The sequence below is a fragment of the Rhinolophus hipposideros genome (assembly GCF_964194185.1).
Source record: "Rhinolophus hipposideros genome assembly, chromosome: 11".
Lineage (NCBI taxonomy): Eukaryota > Metazoa > Chordata > Mammalia > Chiroptera > Rhinolophidae > Rhinolophus > Rhinolophus hipposideros.
The window spans coordinates 33,903,854-33,930,130 of NC_138057.1; positions in this window are offsets into that span (position 1 = coordinate 33,903,854).

Below are 26,277 nucleotides of genomic sequence, written 5' to 3' on the forward strand. Positions count from 1 at the left end.
TTGGTTCACCCTGGTCCATATCTGTTGAAGACAGACTTAAAAGACATCTGGCAAGGGTTAGGCATAGCCACATGAGGATATCTTACACGGTGATGTTATTGTGTTGAGTTTGCCACAGTCTTCTGCCACACAGGTCTATAAAAGTGGGTTTTCATCCACTGAAAGTGGGTACTTTCAGGAGCAGACATGCCCTACCCGTTAGGAGATATTAATACATAAAACCAGAAAATGGAATCCTTATTTAAAACTAAAATTTGGAAATATTTCTGTGTTGTGCACTATAATATTTATGTTGGCACATTTCCCCCTAGTTTGAAAATCTCCATGGGCAGCCATATTAAGAAGTTGGCTGCTGAGGATCAAATCAGAAAAAGGGAAGATAGGTGATTTAACATAAATGGCATAGTATAAATTAGCATGATAATGGTCATCTCTACACAGGAATATTCCAGTGAAATCATAATACCGAAGGCCCACTGGATAAGACTTCTCTGCCATGGTCAAATCTGGTTATGCAATTCAACACTTGTCATTGTTACTCTTTTGGTCTATGATTCCATTTCAGATCATCTGCTCTTCTGATTGACATCATTTCTAAGATTTGTTAATATCTTTATTCTCTTAATAATTTATTCTTACTGGCCTGGAAGCATTCCATTTTTAAGGTGTCTTTGCGTATATGGATTCTAATCCATTCGTGCAGACTTTGTACTGTATCTCTGATGCAATATCATCACTTGCAAATTCTGAAGGATAACTCATTGCCAAGTCCACTCCCAGTGCAGGTACCAACAAGTGTCCACATGTAGAAACTTGTTTTTTGTGATATGTTGAGTGGATGCAATTTAGCAAAGCATTGTTTTATTAGAAATGGCCACTGGCAAAAATAACTCTCCAGATAAATCCACAAGAAAAAATGGTTTATTCGGGGAGAAAGGAAAAAGAAACAAAAACAACCCTGCAGTGTGGGAACACACAACTCCAACCCAGAGCTCCACTGGCTCCCATGTGAAGAAGGAAAATAATGGGCTGGTTCCAAGATGGTTATTCTATTTATCAGCATTCCTCCCCCTGAAGTTACCACAAAATTCAACAGGAAATCAGGGCTAGAGAGTCAACGGGGGGGGGGGGCAGCTTCACCTACAGTCCTCCCAGCTCCATGGTTAAGCATCCCAAGATATCGGTTCACTTTTATCAGAAACAATATCTCTAAGCAGTAATCCAAACCTTAATGTCTGCTTTATCAGAGCTATTAATGATTTCTATCACTTTTGCTGTGGCAATTTAGTAGCATAAAGTATTCTCCAGTAGTTTCGGGATTTAGTTAAGAGACAACAGAATGCAGCTTTGTTGAGACCACTCAATGGGAATTTAATTAGAAAAACATAAAGCTATGGTCTATACAGAGAGAGGGAGACGACACATTTTTTTCTTCCACTAACAAAGCCAAGCACTCCAGATACAGTCCTTTAGTGATTAGAATTTTTTTTTTTTTTTTACCAAGTGCCATTTCTTGGTCATCTTTCTCAGCAGATTATTTTCTAAGAATACGCTCTCCAGAATAGTGTGTGATTGGTGTGGGGCGAAGGGTATTTCTAGCAGAAAAGAAAAAAAAGCATAGAACAGGGAGACAGATCTTGTACACAGCATCTAACCATCACCAACCATTAGAATTTTCTCCAAATACAAGTTTCAAGCACTTAATTGAAACAGCTGTTTCACAGGGTTCTCATCCAGGATTTTCAGTATTGCTTCATGACAGGAAAGAGTAATGAAAGTGATATATAACTTTTGGTTGTGGGATATGCTTTTGGCTAAGTGGGAGGTAAATTGAGATAAAACTAAGTCTAGTGAATTGAAAGCTTAGTTGGGAATGAGACAATCAAAGTTATAGAGCTGGGAATTGGGAGAAGTCTGTATTTACCATTCTCAGCCTCAGTTGTGATATAAAAAGATGTTGTGCACGTATTAATCCTTTACCCAGGGCTAGTCCCTATGAGATACAGAACCACAGGCAAATCACTTTCCTTCCTTGGGCCTCAGTTTGCTCATCTATAAGTAGTTGAGATGTTTGACTTTATATTTAGTGATCTGAATGTTCAGCTATTCGGAACCCCACAAGCAGAGTTCCAAAATGCAATCCTCATACTTTTCACACCTACTTCAGTGGGAAATACAGTCCATCCCTGTTTTAATCAGTAATAATTTTGGTTGCAAGTAACAGAAACTCTGCCGAAGAGTGACTTAAATATACAAATGTTTATTCTTGCATGATTTGAATTGTAGGGGTAGGCAGCTGCTGGCTTTAGTTCAGTGGCTATGTCAGGACTGCTTTTTTCTTATCTATTTTGCCTTTGGTGGTGAGTTGGTCACCATAGCTACAACAGCAAATCCTCTTTCAAAGCTTCATAGAAGGGAAGTAGGGAGTAAAGGGAGCTGGAGTAGATGGCAATAGCTGCATAGGTCCCCTGTTTTGAAGAACAAAAGCTTTCTCTCAAACCTTCCCAACAGGTTCATGATTAGGTCTGATTGGTCAGAACTATATCAAATGACAAACTCTAGGCTCAAGGGAGGCTGAGGAAGCGAGTGCAGTAAAACTTGGCTATAATAAGATTAGTGAGGTCCAAAATGTAACTGCATAACATTCAGGACTGCTTTGCTTTGTGGTTAAGACAAATAATATTTTGAAGTGATCCTCTTGATAAGTCCAGTGTCCATCTGGCACCTTATATAATCTTTGCAACATTTTTGATTAATATTCCCCATTCTGTATTTCATATCCCCATGACTAGTAATTTGCTCTTTTTAATTCCGTCATCTTCTCCCCCATCCCCTACCCCCTCCCATCTAGCAACCAACAGTTTTTTTTTCTATATCTCTGAGTCCATTTCTGTTTTGTTTGCTCATTTATTCTGCTGTTTAGATTCCATATATAAGTGAGACCATATGGTATTTGTTTTTCTCAGTCTGACTAATTTCACTTAGCATAATATTCTCAAGGTCCATCCATGTTGTTGCAAATGGTAAGATTTCATTCTTTTTAATAGCTGAGTCATACTTTATTGTATAAATGTACCACAATTTCTTTAACCAATTATCTATTAATGGGCATTTCAGTTGTTTCCATATCTTGGCTATTGTGAATAGCACTGCAATAAACATAGGGGCAGATGCGTGACCAATGTGCCGTACAACTGAAGCTGAAGTAGAATAACACTGTATGTCAACCATAAGAAAATATCTATATCTAAATCTATATCTATATCTATATCTATATCTATATCTATATCTATATCTATATCTATATCTATCTATATCTATATATCTAATCGTCAAGGGAGGTGTAGTATAACATAAGGAATATAGTCAATGGTATTATAACAGCTATATAAAATATCAGAGGGGTAGTAGCTTGGGGGTGGAGGGGTTATCACTTTGTAAGGGGTGTAAATGTCTAACTATTATGTTGCTTTGTACACCTGAAACTAATAAAAAAATTAAAAATAATATTTTTCAGGCTATATGTACTGTCACATAATAATAGTGAAGCATTTATGGTATGTAGCTGACCATCCACTGAACTGAGAAAATCTCAGTCACTTCCTAGTCACATCTCTTCTCCTGAAAAAGTGAAGAACTTCATCTCACAGATGGGAGCTGGGAAGAGTATGGGAGCCAATTTTCAGTTGTGATTTTGTATTATTGTGGGGTGCATCATTGTGCCACAGAATTTTACTCTATAGAGTTTAATTTTACTGTGGAGACAAGCTAAGGGAGAAGGAAGGGGATATTAGGTTATCATATCCACAGTATCTATCACAATTCCCCATAAGTTTCCATATAGCGGGGGTGCCAAAAAATGTATACAAGTGGACAATTTGGTCAGTGTTGCTCAAGCAGTAGTTGGCTGTAATCAGAAGCATCTGGATGCTGGTGGTAACCACTCTGAGCATCTCCTGTAATTGGAGAAGTCAAACGTGACTTGTATTCATCTTTCGTTATCGGTATATATTGAGTATTACAATTTTAATACAGTTTTCCTTTCTTAAAATGTGTATACATTTTTTGGCACCCTATGTATATGTAAGTCCTCACTTAAAATTGTCAACAGGTTTTGTGACTTTGAGTGAAATAACACATAATGAAACCAATTTTATCATAGGCTAATGGATATAAATAAGAGTAAAGTTCCTACAGCTTCTCATCAGCACAAAGTGGTAGACTATCAGAATAGTTACTCTTCAATAACAGGGAACTTGTTAAACACACCTTGGTAAAATTACATAATGCAATCTCATGCACTATTATATCACCAACCATTTGAAACAATGTTTCAGAATTATATTTTGTAACTTAGAGTGATGTTGATGATATTTTGATTAGAATAGAGTCTGACACTTTACGTAGGATCTTAATACTTAATATTTGTTTAATAAGTGGATGAAGATGCAGAAAAGTAAATCTTATTTCTAATATAAAATATCAATATATCCAAATATGAAACGAGATGGAGAAAACCATATTTGATATAATATGTCCCATAAATACTCTGTGTTTCTGAAATCTGTTGGGGTGATGGCAGTATAAGGTTGGAGTTCAGGCACCAAGAGCTATGCTTAAATAAAAAGTTCTGATCAGTAAGTTGTTACCTAAGGAGCCTGGTTAACTGGATGGTTTTTGTTTGGCTGAGAAATGAAATAATGAGCATAGGCAAACTTTGAGGCAGAGAGGAATTGTTCTACAAAAGAGTGACAAAGTGCCTTATGTGACAAAGGAGGAAATGAGAAAATATGTTTCAATTACTTTTTTAAAAAATGCCTCCTGTGAGTCGTTTTATGTAAGAAAAATTCCTGGACCAAGAAGTAAATTAATAAAGAGGATTTAGCTAAGATTCTTTTTCTCTGGGCCTCAGTTTTCCTCATTTATATAATGGGGGCATATAATTTTAAAGATCCTCAAATATATTGTTTGAAGTACATGTTGATATTTGTGGAAAAGACTAAGGGAATGATTGATGAGCATGAAATACACTGGATATAATTTTTAAAGTTGGTATTATACTTCATTTCAAATTTTAGGGTATGGGTGGTCATAATAGAATATCTGTTAAAATTTTTTTTTTGCAAAGATAATAAACTGTCATCTAGATTCTCCAACACAAGTGATTTTCCAGTTTAGAAGGAGACTATACAGTTTCTTGTATACTTTCTGAGCAAGGAGAAAAAATCTCTTTTATTTCTATCATAATTCTTAAGTGAGAAAAATGTCAGCATTTTAAGGATTGTCACAGCTTCCTGATATGTCATAGAAGAAGAGGGAAGATTGTTGGGATTGAGGTAATTAGGTGTTCTATTTGCTTCTTGGATTCGAGGATCCAGTTCTGTCCACAAGTTTAGGAAGTTCTCATTAACAATTTGTTTGAATATATTCTCTGTTCCCTTCTCTCTTTCTTCTCCTTCTGGTATGCCCATTATTCTTATATTGCTCTTTCTGATGGAGTCAGAAAGTTCTTGTAGAGTTCTTTCATTTCTTTTAAGTCTCAAGTCTCTTTCTTCTTCCATCTGTGTAATTTCTAGGTTTCTATCTTTGATGTCACTGATTGTTTCCTCCATCTGGTCAACTCTACTATCTAAGTCAGTTATTTCATTGATTTCTTCTATTGAGTTCTTAATCTCCAGAAATTCTGTTTGGTTCTTTTTAAAAATTTCAATCTCTTTTGTAAAATGCTCATGTTGTTCTTTGATTGTGTTTCTGAGTTCATTAAACTGCCTTTCTGTGTTTTCTTGCATCTCGTTGAGTTTTCTCAGAACTGCAATCTTGAATTCTTTGTCATTTAAGTCATATATTTCCATATCTTTAAGTTCCTTTTCTGGAGACTTTTCACTTTTTTTCTGAGCTGTCTTGTTGCCTTGGTTATTCATGGCAATTACTGATTTATTATTTCTCTTCCTAGACATCTACAGGAGTGGCTTCTGCAACAGGTTGATAGGAAGAGGTCTTTCTTTTGTTTTCCAGTACTTGTTGGTAGAATGTTTTATTTTATCTCTGACTGCAGCTTTTTTTTTTCTCTCTCACATGATAGTGCTGTTTTCTCTGCACTATTCCAGTTTCTCACACAATGGGGGGCTTCCATGGGAGGCGGGCTTCTCCTCTGTTAATAGTTTGCCTGGGTCACAGGGCGCAGTGTCCTTGTGGGTATGCGGAGAGCTTTTGAAGTTCCAAAGCTCTTCCTGCACCAGATTCAGAGCCCATATGTTTCAGCAGTTCTGTTTACTCCTGCAGGGATCCGCCCAGATAGGTGGGGCCAGGGGCAGGGTGAGTTGTGAGAGGTGGCCCAGAGCAATGGTGGCAACCACCACCACAGCTGGTCCTGCTTCCACAGCTTCCTCCCCTTTGCTGGAACTTGTTGGGCTGCGAATCTGTGTCTGCGGTCCACAGTTCTCAGAACAGCAAATATTCTGTTCTTTTGATCTGACACTGCTACTGTTCCGCTTCTAGCACTGGGCAGTTGGGGGTGGGGCGAGCTCTGGGAGGGTAGGGAGGAGGCGGCTAGTCTCAGTGCCTAAGGCTTCCGATCTCTGCTCGGCAGTGAGGGCTTAAACCACCATTTTCAGCCTTCTTCCCTCAGTCTTTGCTCCGAGGTCTCTGCCATGAGCGTTGGGTTCAGCCGTGTTATATGCTGCCCCCTCAGCCCTGAGGGCCATAAGGGGAGCCCTAGCAGTCCGAGTCCTTCCCTCTCCCGCAGCTGCAGTAGTTCTGGGATGCAGCGAACTCGGAGCACTGAGCTAGGTCTGCGTCCTGTGTCCCTCAGCTCCGTCCCCGCACTTCTCCCTTCCCTCCTCCCCTGCTCGCGTGATTCACCCACCTTTAGGTGAATTCAGTAGTGGGCCTCTTCGTCTTGCCTGTCTGCTGTGCAGGGAGTCCTTTGTGGAGTTACAGTTGTTCGATTAGTTGTAAATTCCAGGGGAGCTTTACAGAGGCTCACCTCACACTGCCATTTTGATGACATCCAGTCGAAGAGGGAAGATTGTAAAGAAAGTAACTTAGCACTTATCTTGCTGTCTCTTTAGAGTAATGCTTCTCACATTAAAAAGAGGTGAGCCTCAGAAAATATAAATAAACTCTACTTTTTAATATGTACATACTCCATATCATAATTGTTCAGAATTTCTAGAAGAGCATACTCCTAAATCCTACAAGGAACCTAGTCTCATGTTTTTATATTTATATATCTCTCTTTGACTTCATAACGTTATTACCTGGGTAGACTTCCCACTATTTCTCAATCTGAATGTTTTTCCTCCTAATAATTCCAAAAAGTTGAATGGATCCATAAAGAGAAAAATTTGAGATGACTAAAGACATTAAAATCATTAAAAAAGAAAAAAAGAATTCAAGGCTGACCTTGTAAATTTAAAAATTCACAAATATTTTTTCAAACAATATCATCCTTGGACCGAGACTTCACCTGTTTTGCTCACTGCTAGACTAGGAATCCACCAAATGGTTATGAACGTATGATTAAATGAATGAAATGAATGGCAACTTTGATAGAGACAATGCTAATTTAGATTTAGAATGTAATATATATGTACATAAAATATATATAATTATATCGCTTGTATATTACATGTTATATTTATTATATATTTGTATTTATTTTACACATATTATTTTATGTATTTATATGTTGTATTAGTTATATATTAGTTATACATTATATATTGTGTATACAATTGATATAACATGTACACACACAAACATATATATATATATATATATATATATATATATATATATATATATATATATAAAACAAAGCTATCCTAGTATTTTTGCTAAAAACATGCTCCTTTTAGTGCACATCACACATTACTATGTAACACACGTCTTCAATCCTTCGGATACTCTCTCTTGGCTCATGTATTTCAGGTTCCAGACGTCTCTGAGGTGAACAGTTCTGTAGGTTCCAAGCAGCTGCCCACTGGTGCCGCCTGAGAGCCTGTTGGCTCCAGTCCCAGGGCTTCTCTGTTGATGCTCAGGCATGGATCCTACAGCGCTGTGCTTGGCACCCAGGCAGGTACAGGGGCAACTGGGGAGGACGTACACCTTGTGTCGTGAGTTTTGATCAGTGAGAGATGGAAAGTGGTGGATGCGTTTGCCCTTCTCTCCCCGCAGGATGAATGGTGACGACATGGAGTTTATTCAGCCTCTTAGGAGATGGTCCAGTGAAACTGGGCAATCAGTCACTTTGAGGTGGCCAGCTCAACAGTGGCTCCTATTGGATGTCTCACTTCCCTGCCTAGCCAGTCTCTCACTAGCTTCCTGGGAGTGCATTTCCTAGTAAGTTTTCTGCACAAGCCATTGCCTCAGGTATTGCTTTCTGCAACACCCACTAAGACTTAATTTAGTTTAATTCCTAATGTTTAATTTAAGAGGCAGGTTCTGTATCCGGTTTTCCTTTCCATTCCCATATGTCCACAACTCATCCACCCACTCTATAGTTTTTTAAAGGAATCGAGTGTTTTAGAAATAATAAAGTAATCAACCTGTGGTGTGGTAATATTCTGAGATGTTGCTTTGTGTTCTTTTTCTTCTTCCCTCACTCTCAACCCAAACCTACACACAGGAATTTCTACCAAGACTGAAGATACTTGCAGGAATTTTCTGTCATTTATTTTCAAAGTCAAAACAGTTTGAAGAGATAAGCACTGTAGGAGAAAGATAGTCTTTGAAGATAATTGGAAAGAAGGAGAGTAAACTTTGCTGAGATGCTAAAAAGACAGGTCAGAGGTCAGACTGAGTCAGAAGTAACAGTGGGAGTGACATGGGAGGAGCCCAGGACTCATGCTCTCTTTGTGGCCAAACTTAGAGCAAGCTATAAGACTTCTGAGGAGGTGGCCACGTAATGTCCTTTGGAAGGCTGGTCCCCAGGCACTGGGCCGGCCCTTGGCAAAGATTCTGAGACATGTATGTAGGGCAGATGAGACCAAAGTCTTCAAGGGAATGCAGACTGGGATAATGGGTATCCTGGAAGTAACTAGCATGGACCCATACCAGGAAAAGCCTTCCTGACATCTTGGCCTTTGTAAGACTTTAAGACCTTAGTCTAATCCTGGGGTGAATTCCAGTAATGACAAGGACTAAATTTCTTGCCATGCTGTGTGGATTTAAGAAAACAAAGAAATAGATGTTCATCACACACACACATCCTGTTTTTGTAGCCTGGATTCATACTTTCAATAAGCTTGTTTTTTTTAAACAGTCGCATCATTTTTTCCGTGGACTAGCTACCCCAGGTCTATACAAAGGCATTGGTCAAACTTTCCCTTCAGATTATTCCTGAAAAGGGGGGGCTATATTTTGGGAGGTGTTACCCAGCTCATCACCAAAGCCTCAGAAACCGCTACTTGAGCTGTTGAACTGTTGGCATTCTGATTGCAAGGATTAAAGGTCAGCTTCAGAATAGAAAGGTATAAAAAGGATTAGCCAAAGCCAGTGGCAGCCCGGCAAGGCAATAAGCATTGTTGGAGTTAATGTTGTGTTACCGCCACTGACTGCTGCAGGTGAGTCTTCAGGAGCTATCCTGCTGGAGGTCATTCTGGGCAGAGGAACTGGCATTTGGATGATTTTGTTTGTAATGAATTATTTTTCAGAGAATGGCTTCATGCCGCCCTTTACGATTATTTTGATGAACAAAAGCCTGGCTTGATGAAGGGCAGTGTGTACGGTTCAGTGTGAGCACATGTGCATGCATTCTGGCTCGTCATAAACAAAAGCCAGTTATTTCTCAAGGGACGTGGGGTATCCTAAGTGCACTGCTGAAAGAAGGTTATATTTCTAAAGATAGTAGTCCCATGAAGAAATAATGGAACTCGATTTGCCGGTTTTTCTGGCTCTAGTTTGTCAGGGTACCTAAGAAATGACATTTCTGTAGCTTGTGTTAAAATTCGAAATGATGAAGGCAATTGCCAAGTCAACTTGGATACCTGCCCCTTCTCTTTGGCGAGGGTGATCATTTTTTGACAAAAATCTTATTACTCTTGGAACTCATATTAGTAGGGAAAGTCATTGTTGACCACCAAGTCTGGAGGGGAGGATATTGATTAATTTTTAATGTACAGGCATCCCTATTGTACCAGTCACAGTGTCAGGATTTTTCCACACATTGTTTCACTTAATCTTTCTTACAACTCAGAGAGAGGGGGATATTCTGTACTCTTTGGGGAAGATAAAGAAACTAAGGCTACAAAGCTACACAGCTAATAGGTCAGTATTTTATCAGTCAGCTATTTCTGCATAATCAGTTAAAAAAATCACTGTGGTACACAATGATAGACATTTCTCTAGTCGTCTGGGAGGTGGCTTTGTCCCACGTGTCTCATTCTGAATCCCAGGCTGGAGGTGCATTTCCTTTTCTAGGAATTGCCCGTGTCCAAAGGGAGATGAAGCATCCAAGGTGATATACCTCCTCCTTGGAAATAGTTAGCATTTATAACGAGGAGACCCAGGGTTTCAAAGCCCTGGGCCTTGTGCTTCTAGTAGAGAAAACTCTGGAGAGTTATCTCAGCTTCAAAGCTCCTTATGGGATCCACATTACAGTTCAATTGATTCCTCTATGGAGTCCTTATCTGCTTATTTCCCAATGAACCTTGTGCATGAACATTTCCACCTGAAAGTATGTTTCCAGGGAACCCAACTAAAGCTAGGGAATGATTTCCTTAAATTTTTAATTATTCATTCAAGTAACATTCATGAAATATTTAGTACATTCCTGGCACTGAGATAGGCTCTGAGGGATACAATGGAGGATATGGTAGACCTCGCCCAGGTTTGCGTGGGGCTTATTGTCTTGTGGGTGAATAACTCGAGAAAACGCAAGTACAGTGCAGTGTGATAAGGACATGAATGGAGTAAGCTCAAAAGGCAGAGGCTACCCATTCCTGCAAATGACTACATATTATAGGATTGAGGCAGAATATGTGCACGCAATGATGAGTGGTAGGATATGTGGCTAGGGAGACAGGAGGGAGTCTAATCAAAAATGAACTTGTGAGTAATATTAAGGCATTTGGGCATAATCAGGAGACAAGGGGAATCTCAAAAGTAATGAGACATTTTAAATAAGACATAATCAGATTAGTTTTTATAAATCATTTTGGTGATGGTCACTGTAGGGACTAGATCTGCAAGATCGACTGACAACATAACATTCTTGAGGGTTTTTGGGTCTTTTCACAAGGCTGTAAGTTAATTTTTTCTTCCTTTCTATAAACAGTCCTTGCTTTCTCTTTGAGTGCTTCCTTCCCTTCAAGTCTGGACTTATGTATATTTTGATCTGATTTCGTTTGCCTTTAAGATGATTTCACTGGAAAAATAAGTTGGGATATGTAAATAGAAAAAGAAAGAACAAAAGGATTGCACGTGTATCTCGGGCATAGAGGTAGGAGTAAGCAGAAAGTATACTGTATACAGTATATTCAGTGGATCCTCCAGAATATCTTGGATCTTAATCAACATCTTACAGACCAGTCACTTAAAATATTTTCTTGTTGTAATTTCAGTGTGTGTGCTATCATCTCTACTCAATTCTAAGTTTGTAAAGAGTAGAGCTTGTGTCTTATACATCTCTCACTTCACTATGCACTGTTCAAAATCAAGACTTTACTAGATGTTCGGTTGATAGAATGAAAGAGTGTATCTAATTGGTGACAATGGGAGGGAGAAATTTTGAAAGAAGAATAATATGGGGAGCGAAACCAGGCAATAAACAATAGCCAAGGTTAGTTTGCTCTCTGTTCACAATTCACCCAGAAAGTTTGTGTTAGGGGCAAAATATTAGATAGTGCTGATTATTTATAGCTTTTCTCCTTCTGCCTTGTGTCATGAGTGGGAATTTTTAGACAGTTGGGGATGAAGGAGGAAGAAATATTTGCGTGGGGACAAGAAGCAACAGTAATAAATGGGACTTGGGTGAGACAGACAAGTGAAGGAGATCTTGAGAATGTTTCTATGTCATAGGATGTAATATGCTTTCTTTGATGCCTTTGGGAGGTTTCAGACTATATTTAAATTACTTTGTAATGCTTATTTGAATGTCAGATTTTAGTTTTTGTAGAATGCTATGCTGAGATGGGCATTAAGAAGGCTCAGTTTAGATTATGTGTTCTATTTAGATTATGTGTTCTACCAGGAAGCAGAGGGTTCTGTGAAGCTCTTTAGAAAGGCCTCTGTAATACAAAGAATGAGACACAGTCCTTATTTCGTGGGATTGTCTGCCACAAACATTCTGTGGATAAAACTGATGACAATGGATGGCACCAAAGCTTGTCTCTCAAATCCTTTGGGAAATACATCTTGTCTGATCACCAAGACTTCCAGTGAACCAGAACTGGATTGTTCTGGAACATTTCTCTTCCCAGTAGGGAACACTTTACGTCTTTGTACAGCTCCCATCCTTTTGTAGATTTCAACTGCATGCTAGGTTCTAGGAGATACCTCGGTCATAATATGAGGAGCTTCTGCTCAATATGTTGCACATTGAGTCATTCGGGCTCCTCATTTACCTCGGACCTTTGACCTTACTTATTACGATTATGTTCCTGCCTTGTCCCTAGATTCTTCCTAGGCCTTGTTCTGAGCTCCAGTACCCTACCTTGCTCTCAGGGTCTGAGATCCTGCCTTAGCAATCTGTTAGGGGACCCTCCTTGTTGTTGCCTGGCCCTTGCCTAACTTTGGAGTTTTATTTTTATCTAGATTAGTGCCTTGATCACCCAGTACCACCTGATCAATATTTCTAATGCAAGTCACTAGTTCTAAAGACAGTCTGTTCCTGGATCATGCATCACTGAAGTACAGCACACAATGGCTTCGGAGAAAAGGAGTCTTGCATTCAAATCTAGGATCTACTATTCACAAGCTCTGTGACCTTGGACAAGATTCTTAACCTCTCTAGCTACATTTCTTTTATCAAAAAGACGGAACATCAACACCACTTTGAAGAGTTGTGACGATAAAATAAGATGACTTGTAAAGTATTCAAGGACTCAATAATGATTATACTTCTGCTGCTGCTGATCATACTTTTCTGTCTGTCCCTTAGAACACAGTTTGGCCTCCAATTTTACTGATAATCACCTGGAATATCTTTTCCAGGTCTTGGCCTTTCCCAGGCCATCCAGTTCCATTGTGGTCAACAAGGTCCTAAAAAATACATTGAAATATGACAGCTGGAAATTGAAGTTCATAGAATGCCTGGGTATGTGTGTGTAGGTACTAGGCATTGTGTTATAGTGAGGAAGAGGGTAGACAACTTCATCACCACCTGGTTTGGCACACTTTAGTCCCTTTGGTCTGTATTTGCATTAGGTACTTACCAGAGTGGTACATCCATGCTACTTTCACAACCTGTCAAATATCTACTGCACATCAATCAAACCAGGCACCAAAGGGGTTACCAAAGTTAATAAGAAAAGAACTAACACTTACTCAGAATCTGCTGTGCAGTAGCCATTGTCTAATTTACATCCTTTATTTAATTTAACCCTCAGAAAAACCCAGTGAGACATATTTTATTCCCATTTTATAGATGAGTAATCATGGGTTTCATCAAAAACAGAATATGAGACTTTAGTGGCTATAAATTAGCTGAGACATCTAACCAGAAATGTACAACAGTAACTAAGTTTTGCCCTATTAATTATTTGTACTAATCCTTATTTTGTCAACATATATTTGCGAAGAAAATATCTTAGTAGCATCTCAGAGACAGTGTTTTCTAATCCCGTAAGCTAAGGAGGCAGAAACCATGCCCAGAGAAGTTACATGAGCACCTCACAGGCACAGCAATAGAGGAGGAAGAGTGAAATCTAAGTCTTCTATTTTTAGATCAGAAGCATCAAAAAGAGAAGAAGAGCAAGAAAGCCTATAGTATTAAAACACCAAACTAAGGTAAAATCCTTTCCTAGCATTACGCATTCAGATTTTTCCAATTCTGTCCCTGGATCTGCTTTGCTTATATTTCTATTTTCATTCTTGACAAAGTGCTCTCATGCCTATTGTGCTGTGCAAAGGGCCAGGCAGCATAAGGGAAATCCATTTTGTTTGTTACGAGTATAGGTTGCTACTCTTGGCCCTTTGAAAACTGTTTTGGGACGTTTGGGGGCTTTCTTTCATTGCTGACTTGTTTTAAGTGCTTGCTAGAAAGCTTCTCTTATCCTGGGGTCCCTGTTTTCAGACCACACCATTAGAATGACCATTCACTTTTAGGGAGGCAGAGGGGCCCTGATGCTAGAGCAGAGAGTGCAGAAGAAAGCATGAACCTGTGCGCCCACTGGGGCCTGCTTCATGCCAGCTCACTCAGCTGACCACAATCCTATCTGCTTCGCCATGAACGGGCCAGAGCAGAAGATCAACAGAGACTGCAGCAAACTTCAAAGTCGGCCAAGTTCACCTTCAGCTTCCTGTCCTCTTTCTACCAAAACAGGGAAGGCCTTTGACAAGTTGCCAAGAATTCTTCCTCACCCAAAGGGCTCACTTTCCCAGGTATTTGCATCTTTTAATACTTTCATTCTTGCTTGTGAAAAGGGAGTGTTTGTTTGAGGTGTATTAGGTGCTAGTCATTAGCTGGGGGAATGACCCTTGTGGTTGATGGGTTTCAGGAAGGAAGTTCTGGAAATTGTTAGACCTGAAGGCAAGGACTGCCTTCCTGGTTTTTTGTAGATTTAGAGCATCAGTTCTTTCTCAGTTTCACTTCTGTTATGGCTAAGTTGCATTCCCCTCAAAATTCATATGCTGATGTTCTAACCCAAAATACCTTAGAATGTAACAACTTTTGGAGGTAAGGTCTTTAAAGAGTTGATTAAGTTAAAATGAGGTCTCTCTTAGAGTAAGCCTTAAGTCGATCTGACTGGTGTCCTTATAAGAAGAGGAAATTTGGACATAGTGATTCCAGAAACATGTACACACAGACTGAATGATCATGTGAAGACACACAGGGAAGGTGGCCATTGAAAGCCAAGGAGAGAGGCCTCTGAAGAAACCAAACCAACTGACACCTTGATCTTGAACTTTCAGCCTCTAGAACTGTGAGAAAATAAATTTCTGTTGTTTAAGCCACTTAGTCTCTGGTAGTTTGCTGTGGCAGCCCCAGAAAACTAATACACCATCCCTTCTGCGGCCAGAGTCCCAGAAGCCAAAGATATTGGGTCCACCTTCATGCTCAGTCTCTCCTGTTGTATTTCCCATCCCTTCCAGAAAATTCCAATGGTCTAACTTTTTTGTGGTTCCTTCTGGTCCTTCTAGAATCCAAAAGGCCCCTTGGTGGTGTGGTAAGGAACGCAGTAATATAACAGTCTAAGGACTGGTATGTTTTCTTAGGAGATAATACACTGGACCCTTATATTTTAAAGTGTCAATTTCCCTACCTGGATGTGGAAGCGAGAAGGATATGGATTATCATGGAATGATACATACTATAGAAGAACAGACAACCCTGATGCTAAGTACAGAAGAAAAAAGTGGGAGAGAGAAGAAAACAACAACTTGGGTTGGCTGTGTATAAGAAATACTAATTACAGTCATTTATGTAAAACTGCTTACCATTGATAGCTAATTATCATGCAGCACAAAAACAATTATGTATATCATTAAATATGTATCAGATTGGTTTTATTTGATTACAATAATAAACTCTAGAGACATAACATGTAAGGCCTGGGAGGGTCCTTCGAGATGAACATTTAGGTGTACCTCCTCATTTTACAGATGAGGACACGGAGACTAGTCTGTGGGGCTGTTTATGGCGATTCAGGGACTGCAGCATATGTGTGGCTTTCCAACTATGCTTCCTGTGAGAAATCTGCCTCAGCTGAGAGCCGGAAAGCAACGGAGACTGTGTCCTTCCCGACTGTTGTATTTAAGTAGCCCCTGGCCCAGGGACTAGCACATCACCCTGTTGTCTTTCCTTCACATTACTCATCCGAGATTGAACTTATTTTATTAATTTATTTGTTGTGTTCTCACTGTGCCAGAGCACGGAGTAGGTGCGCAACACGTATTTCTCAAATGGAATCAATGAGTGAACGATTCATCAAGAGGGAGGGAGACTCGGGTACAAGGATCACATTGAACACATGGATTCGGGACATGACCCGTCGTCCTAAAAGCTGGTGCTGAGGTGTCCCAGCACCAGTTTTTCCATCTTTCTGCTTTCCATGCTTGATCATAAGTATTTTCCAAGACACTTGTTAAATATACAGATTCCCAAGCCCTTCCCTGGAAATTCAGATTTGGTGGGCCTGGACTGGGTTCCAGAAACTTGTAACGTGTGTGCGTGTGTGTGTGTGTGTGTGTGTGTGTGTGTGTGTGTGTGTTTTAAGCAAGCACTCCAGGAATTTGTTATGCTTAGTATATTCAGAAAGCACTGATTAATACATTTGTCTCATCTTGAGAGTATGGCTATTAACTCACAGCCAAAAGAAATAGGAAAAAAACCTTAATTCTGAGTAGTTCTATGGAGAAAATGTTCAGAGACTACTGGATTGTTTAAAGCAACTGTAGGTGGTGAGATGACAGGTAACATCTGAGAAAAAAAGAGCAAGATGCATTCTTTTAACAAATTGTGCCACGTCAGGCTCAGTGCTAGGTGCTAGGAGGGGCAATGGTGTGAGAAACACAAAATCCCCATACACAGAGAGCTGTGGAGGGACAGATGAGAGACTAGGCAATTCTTTCCAGTCTTTTTAAAGATATAATTTACACAGAGTAAAATCTACCTTTTAAATGTGCATAGTTCTGGGACTTCTGAAAAACACAGTTCCGTCCTGCTAAAAATTTCCCTTGTATCCCTTTGTCAAGTTCCAGGGTGACCAACTGTCCTAATTTGCCTGGGACTGAGGGGTTTCCAGGGATGGAGACTCACTGGGCTAAAACTGGGCCCATCTCAAGCACGCTGGGAGTGTTGGTCAACCATTTCAATCAACCTCTCCCTCTACCCTCAGCTCTGGAAGCTGTTGATTTGGATTTAGTCCCTATAGTTTTACCTTTTTCAGTGTGGAATCATATGGGTCTGACGTCCTTCACTTAGAACAACGAGTGAGCGTCATTCCTGGTGCTGTGTGTATCCATAGTTTATTTCTTTATATTGCCAAGTAGTATTCTACTGTATGGATGTACCACAGATGTTTATTCATTCCCCAGGCAATTTTAAGTTATTGTGAAACTGTTATTAGCGGTTCAGTGACCCTGCCACAGGGCTGTGCTGCCCTTGTTATTCCTGTCTGTCCTCTAAGACTATTCTCTCTGGCCCTGTGAAAATCATGCAGCTTGTTCATATGAACTTGCATTGCTATCTCTCACTCTGGCATCTTAATGTGTAAATATACCAAATGGAGGACGATGGTGGGTGAGGGGACACTGGAGGTGACACAGCTGTTGGCAGTGGTTTGCGCTGAAGGATCACAAAGTACTGCACTCATTTAGTGCACGATTCACTTTAGCCTGGATGTGCAGCCCTGAAATAGTACATGGGAATCAGAAAGAGGAAGTCAATTGGCACCTTGCAGGAGCACAGCAAGTGAAAGAGGAGGAAAAGAACATTCAGAACCAAGGCATCAGGGAAATGCCTGCTCTCATTAAAAAGTGCCTAGGTTAAGCACATCAGATCTAGATTTTATAAAACATCCAGGGAAAGCACCACTCACCATCACTATAGGAAACTAATTTCATCTCCTTGAGATGGTAGGAGGCAGAGTCACTTCCAGTTAATGAAAAACTTAAGGTGGGCAAAGTAAAATGGTCTCACCTTGACTCAGGAGGATATCTTTAAACAATGACAGCAAATCCAAACTCTTCCCCCCTTCCTCTGCCTTCTCCAAGAATAGACTGAAAAACACAGTCACATTTCAAAAGAATATGCATCTCCAGCGCTCTTTGCAGTCTCTCAAGCTCCTGACATTTTCTCCAGGTCAGAGACACCACATGCAAATACCTGTCTGTCTATTCATGTCCTGCCACTCAGGCAGTGAGGCAAAAAAGTCTGGACTCAAACCCTGCTTTGGGATAATTGCCCAGCAAACAGGATACACATAATCCATTTTCATTATTAATACTCCAGTTAGGAGTTAGGTTCTGTGTTGGGCTTCTCATAATGAGAGGTGCCTTACAACGGAGGTGATGAAATCTGCCATTCAGCTCACAGCAATGCGAGGAGGCAAAGAAACCCCCCCCCCCCCACTGCAGCCGATTTAGATTCCAGACATTTCTGCTTCCCATAAAGCAGTGGGCTGGATGGGCCCTCTATTGAAGAGCAGGATGTGCTGATTTTCCTGCCTGGGTGATTCTGGAGAAATGTGTCTCCTGCTCATCTGCTGATCGTATATTCTACGTTCTTAATATGGGTCTGATAGCTCCTTAGAAGGTGTCTGCCCCATATGATTGCACACCCAGGGAGCAGAACTGCTGGCATGAAGTAGAACAGTACGAAAGGGATTATCAAACAGGGCTAATTCAGATGTAACCAGCATAACCCTCGTGGCTGGCTCAACCACGCAGCAGAAACCTGGTTAGTTTTGAAAGGTTATTTAAAAAAAAAAATGCTTGAACTAGAGGTGTTTCCTGATGAGAGTTAAAGGACTTCTTGGTGAAATCTATTCTCATTCGAGTGCAACTTGCATTCCATCTCAGTGGAAGGTGGTTTGCTATTAAAAGAAAAGATAATCCATTATCACTATGAGTCTTGAACTGCCAGGGGGAAGCCTGCAGCTGACTGGGAGGAAAGGCTGATAACTTGCATTTAAAGAAAAAAAAAAATCAATTGCCAGTTGGTGTCTTGCCATCAGTCAGAAATACACCATAAATTTGTCTGTGGGCAGAGGGACTAAGTCCCTTGGAGGATTTGCAATGGGATTCGAAGACTTCCATCTACCTTCAGGTGATTAGTTTGAGCCCAGTTTGGATCTGAAGTGACTGAGTTGGTTATTTTTGTCAAGCTCTTTGGTGACAGCTGTCCGTGTTACAAGAAACAAATTGGCACTAATTGGGCTCTCCTGTTGGCATTTTGGCAGGAGAGAGCATCAATGGCTTGATTTGAGAAACTGCACATTAATAGGAAGGGGACACCTGTTCTGGACATACCCAATCTGTCTTATTGTTGTTGATTTGTTTTTGTTTGTTTCAGGAATTTGAGACACAGTCATTTTGAGTGTAGCAGTTTTTATCAGCATTCTTTCTCCTGCCTATCCCTGATACACACACACACACACACACACACACACACACACACACACACATAAAATCATTAGAGAATCCTTCAAAAAATAGTATGCTGATGACTGGCCTATCACTCTAAGATCATCAATGAGAAATGTTGGCCAATGGCCCAACTCTGATCAAGACCTAAGTTGTCAGTGGGCAGACTTGTATTTTTTGTTCACCTGTGTACCTGGCATCCGGTCTGGCACATAGAAGATGCTGAATAAATATTTCTTAAATGAATATATATTTGTTAAATGAATGGATGAACGATCATTCTCTCTCTCTCTCTCTCTCTCTCTCTCTCTCTCTCTCTCTCTCTCTCTCTCTCTCTCAACTGCTAATGCATGACAATCTTTTCAAGTAGGATCGTAGACATTTAGAGTTGGACAGGACCTTTGCAATCACCTGAAAAAACAGATATTGTTGTTCAGATGAGAAACACTAGGGCTTTGAGAGGTGAATGACTGAGCTGAGAGCAGAATCTCTGTCTTCTGAGCCCTGGTGTGCTGCTATTTCAATGCTTCTTCTGAGGAAGAGTAATTTCAGAACACGAACCATTGCTGCTAATGAACAGCACTACGGACCATGAATAGAGAAGGCTGATTTCCATTTTGGGATTCTCTCCTGATTATGTGGCCTCAAGGAAGTCACTTAGTATTATTGGGTTTCTGCTGTTTACAGTCTATTTGGGGAGATAGACAAGTAACCAGGCAATTGCAATAAAGAACGCCACGTCCGAATAACAGAGGAACAACTTGAAAAACGTGGGCAAAAAAATACCAGGCACCATTTGGGAATAAATTATTTTTCATCTCTAAATAATCAGTACATTGAATTAGAACATGTAAGCCTTGTGAGAGGTGGCCCTTGTTTTAATAAGTCTTAAGAGCCCAGGTGGCAATTTCAGAAGTGACTTGCCCAGTAGACTCTAATGATCCATGAGGGGTGGAAGTAGAGGTCAACTTGTTCTGTACAAAAGGAGGTACAATGATTTGTGTTTTGTAATTAAGAGGAGGTAGGACAGAGGAGGCTAGACTTAGGTCAATGCAAATTTGAGGAGTCCTAGTCTTACTACAATATCTTCCCCAGTGGTGGCATCTACATGGAATGACCCAAGTTTGGGTTCTCTGAAGCAACTCCTTGACACCCTGTGCCTTTGTGATAATTTTTTAGAAATAGAAGTCTCGAGAAAAAGGAAGATGTAGCATGGCTTCTTGGCTGTAGATAAATTAAATATCCAGTCACCTATAGTAACAGGCACAGAAAGAGATGAAGCTCTTCAGCCATCCAGAAACTGTCACATTTAGACTTTTGCTACAGCAAATAGCTAAACCAACAAAGTTGACTACACTTATCTTTTTTTCTAATGCAGATGCTCACCCGCTTCCATAAAATGGATAGACTGCAAAAGATGTGGTCAAATCAGAAAAATGTATAATAATGATCTTATAGCACTTTCCTTGAGAAGCTTCAAGGAAAGGCTCTAGTTTGGGCTACCTGGAGCCAAGGAGGAGATAGCTGTGCTCAAAGATAAAAATTTCTGCCTGTGGTGAGTAACTCTAGTCCCGAATTGGCAGCTATCTACCTTTCGATTTAAGGGTGTTAGAAAAGGCCAGTAAACATTCTGAGGGACTTGGCGAAATTCATGTTAAAGAAGATGAAGGAACCCTAGCAACTCACTCCAGACTATATAACGATCTCACCATTAGAAAGACCTTCTTACCACTGTGTGTGTACTGATTCTTACGGCAGACTGTGGCGACTGAGTAGTGTGGTATTATAGAGTAGCTCTGAAATGGAAGGTCACTTCATGACGCTAAACTGAAACGGGAGATAATTCCCTACGTATAAACTCTAGTCTAATAATAAGAGTAACAACAACAACATCTTACATTGATATAGTGCTTTTCTGTGCCAGTTATTGTCTCTATATTATCTCAATCCTCACAATCCTATGGGTAGGAATCTGTTATCATCTCTATTCCAAAGATGAAGAAACTGGGGCACAAAGCAATTAAACAGCTCACTCAAGGTTACACAACATGTCAAGAGCCAGGATTCAAACTGGAGATCGTGGTGCCGATGACTACACTATTATAAACTGTTACAAACTGCTATAGGAAAAATATGCACAAGTTATTCTCAGACAAGCAAAGCAGTCTTGGAAGAAGGCTGCTCTCATCCTTTGACCTTGAGCATTCAGGTGATGAGCACCTGGTAGATCATTCCTGTGGGGCAAGAGGTAGGGCTTGTTTACCCTGGGGGATAGACACTGGTGTGTAGAGGGAAGGAGGTAGTTTGGCAAGGCTGTAAAAAGTGCTATCCCTGAAGACAGTGTGCAGGTACTGAACATCAGCAACCTGGATTTTGAGACCTGGTCCGCTGTATTTCTTTGTATGATCTGTTTTTCTTTCTTATTAAATTTTAATATGTGAAAAAATTAGGTTTTCATAGTTGCCTCTCTTGTCTGTACTAAAGGGAGCCATTCTTTTCCTTTGACCCCACATTGTTTTTAAGTTTTTAAATAGTAGCCTCTCTTATCTTGGTTAATGGGAAGCTGAAAAGGAAGAAGAAGAAGAAGAAGAAGAAGAAGAAGAAGAAGAAGAAGAAGAAGAAGAAGAAGAAGAGGAGGAGGAGGAGGAGGAGGAGGAGGAGGAGGAGGAGGAGGAGGAGGAGGAGGAGGAAGAGGAAGAGGAAGAGGAAGAAGAAGAAGAAGAAGAAGAAGAAGAAGAAGAAGAAGAAGAAGAAGAAGAAGAAGAAGAAGAAGAAGAAGAAGAAGAAGAGGAGGAAGAAGAAAGGGTCTTTTTCCCCTACACTCAGGCTCCTGGAGTTTTACAGCAGACACCGTGGATCTCCGTCCCACATCCAGAAGACCCACCCGAGTGGACATGCTACTCCTAGAATAGACAGCATCTGGCACACTGACAGCTTCCTGTTTCTCCCTTTCTCTCCACTAAGGACCTTCTCTGACATCAAGGGAGCTTGCTCCACCCAACTAATCCTTGGTCATGCAACCTGGATGACCAAGGGTTTAATTCCTCAAGGGGCAGACATTGTTATATGCGCCAGTCTCTTCAGACCATGGTGGGTAAATTCGGAGGTGTGTTCACAGTTTTCTAGAGGGAGTCCTGTAGGATTGAGCCCAAGGAATACTCAGCAATAACACATTCATTAACACATCCTTTGTCGTCTTTTCTTACTTCCATGTTTTACTTCCCAATCCCTCACATACACTCTGGTCTCAGCTCCCAAATGAACTACTGCATTCAAGTCCTTGCCCCATGCTTTGCTTGTGGGGGAATCCAAACTAGGACAACTTTGAAAAGGGGGCTTATGCACCCCTGTAGCTGACTATGGTGGTAGTAGGGAGGTTCAAGGTGAAAGACTTTCCAGGAGCAGGGAAAGTCTAGGGAGAATCCCTTCAGCACTTGAGGGTTCCCCATGTAGAGCTTGGGGATTTTAGAAATCAGAATGTTTTCCTTCACTAAAGGGAGTCATTCCATTCCTTTGACCCCACACTGGTTTTTGTTTGTTTGCTGTGTTGTTGTTGTCTAAAGCTGAGGGATTCCACAAAATATGTTTTATCAAGTGAGGAATTGAAAAAACCAGCTTCCTGAATATAGATGACTGCCCTTGGTACCATGAACCCAGAAAACAGACTGATGAGACTGATAAATTACAGGTTAGAAAACATTCTGAAAGCCCTAGTTCACTGAAAACTAAAACAATTTGAAAACTAAAAGAAACTCCGTCATTCAACCATCTGGAATCAGCAAGAATTCCAGGCCCAGCCCTGAGAAATGGAGGTGACAGAATGTCATGGTCTGCTCCTTCCTTGTGGAGTTTTCATTCCTGGATGAACTTATTCACAGGTCTCCTGCGTACAGATCTCTACAGCAGGGAAGCCTTGCTGATGCCTGGCTTTCGGAATTGAAAGAGGAGCTGTCTGTGAGTGACAGAGTAGACAGAAGTTGGTGGTAACCCACTGGGTTTCCAGACGAACAACATTCCCAGTTTTCTGTGGGAGACTCTAGTCAAGTAACACATGACATCTATCTAAGATACCCAGGTTCTGTAACTCAGGTGTTGAGTCACCAAATTTTCGTGCCCAGAACACAGGGAACAACTGTCAGTCTACAGTTGACTATTTTGTTCAGTTCTGGGAATCACACTTTGATAGGACTTTGACAAACTGGAGAATGTTCAAAAGAAACCATGACATACACCATATAAAATAACACGTTGGCGTTTTTCCCTCTGCCACTGATAATTGCATCCTTTCTCCATCAAGTTTGGAAGCAATTGAGAAATACAGGGGGTTCAAACTATGATCTTTGTTGCTGGCAAAACTACATTCATGTAGATGGGTAGGACCTGCACTATCTAGATTTTGGGGGCTATGCTTGCAAGGATTGAACTAATGAAACACTCTCTGACACAGCCCATGTCAGTGAGCATCTGTGGACTGCCTTACACCTTATACAGAGAGAAGGGACAGAGAGGGTCCTTCAGCCATGCCTCTAGAAGACAGCACTGGGCACTGACCCAGGTCTTCCTACCACCTCATCTCTCTAGAGGTCTGCCCAAAAGACAGCCAATCAGGGGCTCAGCCTCGCATGCTCAGAACTTGTATCAATCTCCCCAGTTGGACAAGGTTCCCCTCAGCCCCTGGGAGGAAAGATAGAGGGGACAAATAAAATAGCCCCTTTTAATACTTTTGGAGGGTGAAAATTCCTTCTTATGGGCCAAAACAAAATCATGGCAGAGGGAAAAAAATGGTTTTCACAATATGTTTATCTTGGGAAAGAGAAGATTTAGAGGAACACATGATATTTATCTCTAAGTATCTGAAAGTCTATCATGGAAAAGGGGGAAGAGTAGGTCCGATTGCTTAAGTACAAAAGTGAACAAAAAGGAGACATTTTGCTAGTTCTCATTATTAGGTTAATTCTGCCTTCCCGCTCAAAAGACTATCGTAATTATTAAAAGTTTTCAACCAAAGGTTGGGGATATTTTTAGAAGATAACTAGGCATTTATTTGCGATCTGGGAAAATTTCCTATGATCTTCCTAAACTCTGAGATTCTTTGATTCTATGAAGTCAATGCAGATCATACAAATCTGTCTTTTGAGTAGAATGCATAAAAATTGTTCTAAGCACAAACAACTCTTGAATATATATATACATATATATATGTATACATATGTATATATACACATACACACACACACACACACACACACACACACACACACACACACACATGATTGAGACCTAGAAAAAGAATAACAAGAGAATAGCTAAGATTACAGATAATGGCTTCATCTACCTTCCTACCAAATCCTTATTTATATTATATCCTAGTCAATGAAATGATAGGAACTTCAAATCCTAGTGATGTTTTCCCCTTAGTACAAATTCTCTCAGGAAAGAAAAAAAGGACAGCTAAGAATCCTGGGTGGTTCACATTCAGAGAATTAGCCTAAAAGTAGGTGCAAAATAAATGTCAACAGTTACAACATTCCTATTTTACTTATCCACTCTCTCCATAAAAATACCTACATGATCCACTATATTCTTTAACACATCTGCTTTCCTAAGATAAAGAGCCGTAGGAATAAGTGGGTTACAGTTAGGAATAAATTGGGAGACACCAGGAAAGGCCCCGGCTTGAAAGGAACTCATCTTCTCTACTGCTTACAAATTATTTCATGAAAATTTATTCCCATCAAAATGAAAATATCATTGGAATGAAAAAAAAATTAGAACCCTAAGAGAGCTCTCTATAGGGCTTACTATAAATGACCCCCAGGAATCAATGACATTTATGTTATTATTGTTCTAAAATTAAGCTCTAATAATGAATTAGACCATAAGAGCTAAAATCCAGAAGTATTTGCCCAAGGACAAAACATAAGTTTTGCTGTTATCCTCTCTGCTTGCCTTCTCTTTGTGGTGTCCAGTTTCTTTATCTTCTGGCATGTCTAAGCAATGCCTATCACTTATAAATTCCTTTCATTTTCCCATTTTTTCCACATTGTATAGGTTGTTGTCTATGAGCTCATTGAATGAGGGACCAAGTCTTATGTTTCTGTGCTTCTAAGAAGCTGAGTAGCCAAGTGGAAAGATCATGAACTTTCAAGTTGCACCAAACTTGCTTTGAATCTCACTTAGCCACTTTGAAGCTCAATTTCCTCCTCTGCAGGAGGTTTTGGCAAACTATTTTATCTAGATATCTGACCCAGTGTTTAGCACAGTGTCAGGAGTCTACTAGATTCACCATAGGAGTTTGTTGAATGGTTGTCAAATTACTTGACAGTAAACAGGATTGCTCTGAGATATTGGGAGAGGGACAAGGAGAAGAAAGGAAAAAGCAGTTGTGTGGTAGAAGGCTAGCTGTCTCCAACGTTTTCCTTGTTTACTGACTTACTAATTAAGTCTATACTGAGTTGGAAATTTTGTGTTTGAGTTCCTACACTGAGCTATCTGGGTAAAGAACCTATGATGTCCTTATAAATGGGAAGGAACTGTTTTATTTATTTTTATTTTTTTTACCCTTCTCTAACAAGCTTTTACTTTGTAGAGTTATTAGCTCCAAATGTTTTTTTTCTTGTCTGCACAATAAATAATTGCCTGGTAGCAGTACTTGAGATAAGTGTGACAGTCACCCCAGAAAACACTTCTGTCTGTCCATACCTGGCTTAATTCAATTCTAAACTTCTTGATGGCAAACAACTTTCTTTGTCCCAGGTCTAGCTCAATGTCTTTTACTTCAAGTAACAGGAAAAACAACTCCAACTGGCTTAAACGATGAAGGAAATGTATTGTCTCATGTAACAGGAGTTTTGTGAGTAAGGGCAGTGGGGTACCAGGAAGGGGAATGTGATGGCAGTGCTATGCCTTGTGGGAAGGCATAGTATCACTAGAAGGCAATTTATCACTAGTATTGTTGAGAACTGCCAGTGAAAGGTGATAATGGGAAGTAGGCTGACTTTTATTAACTGTGATTATTATTCTAATATT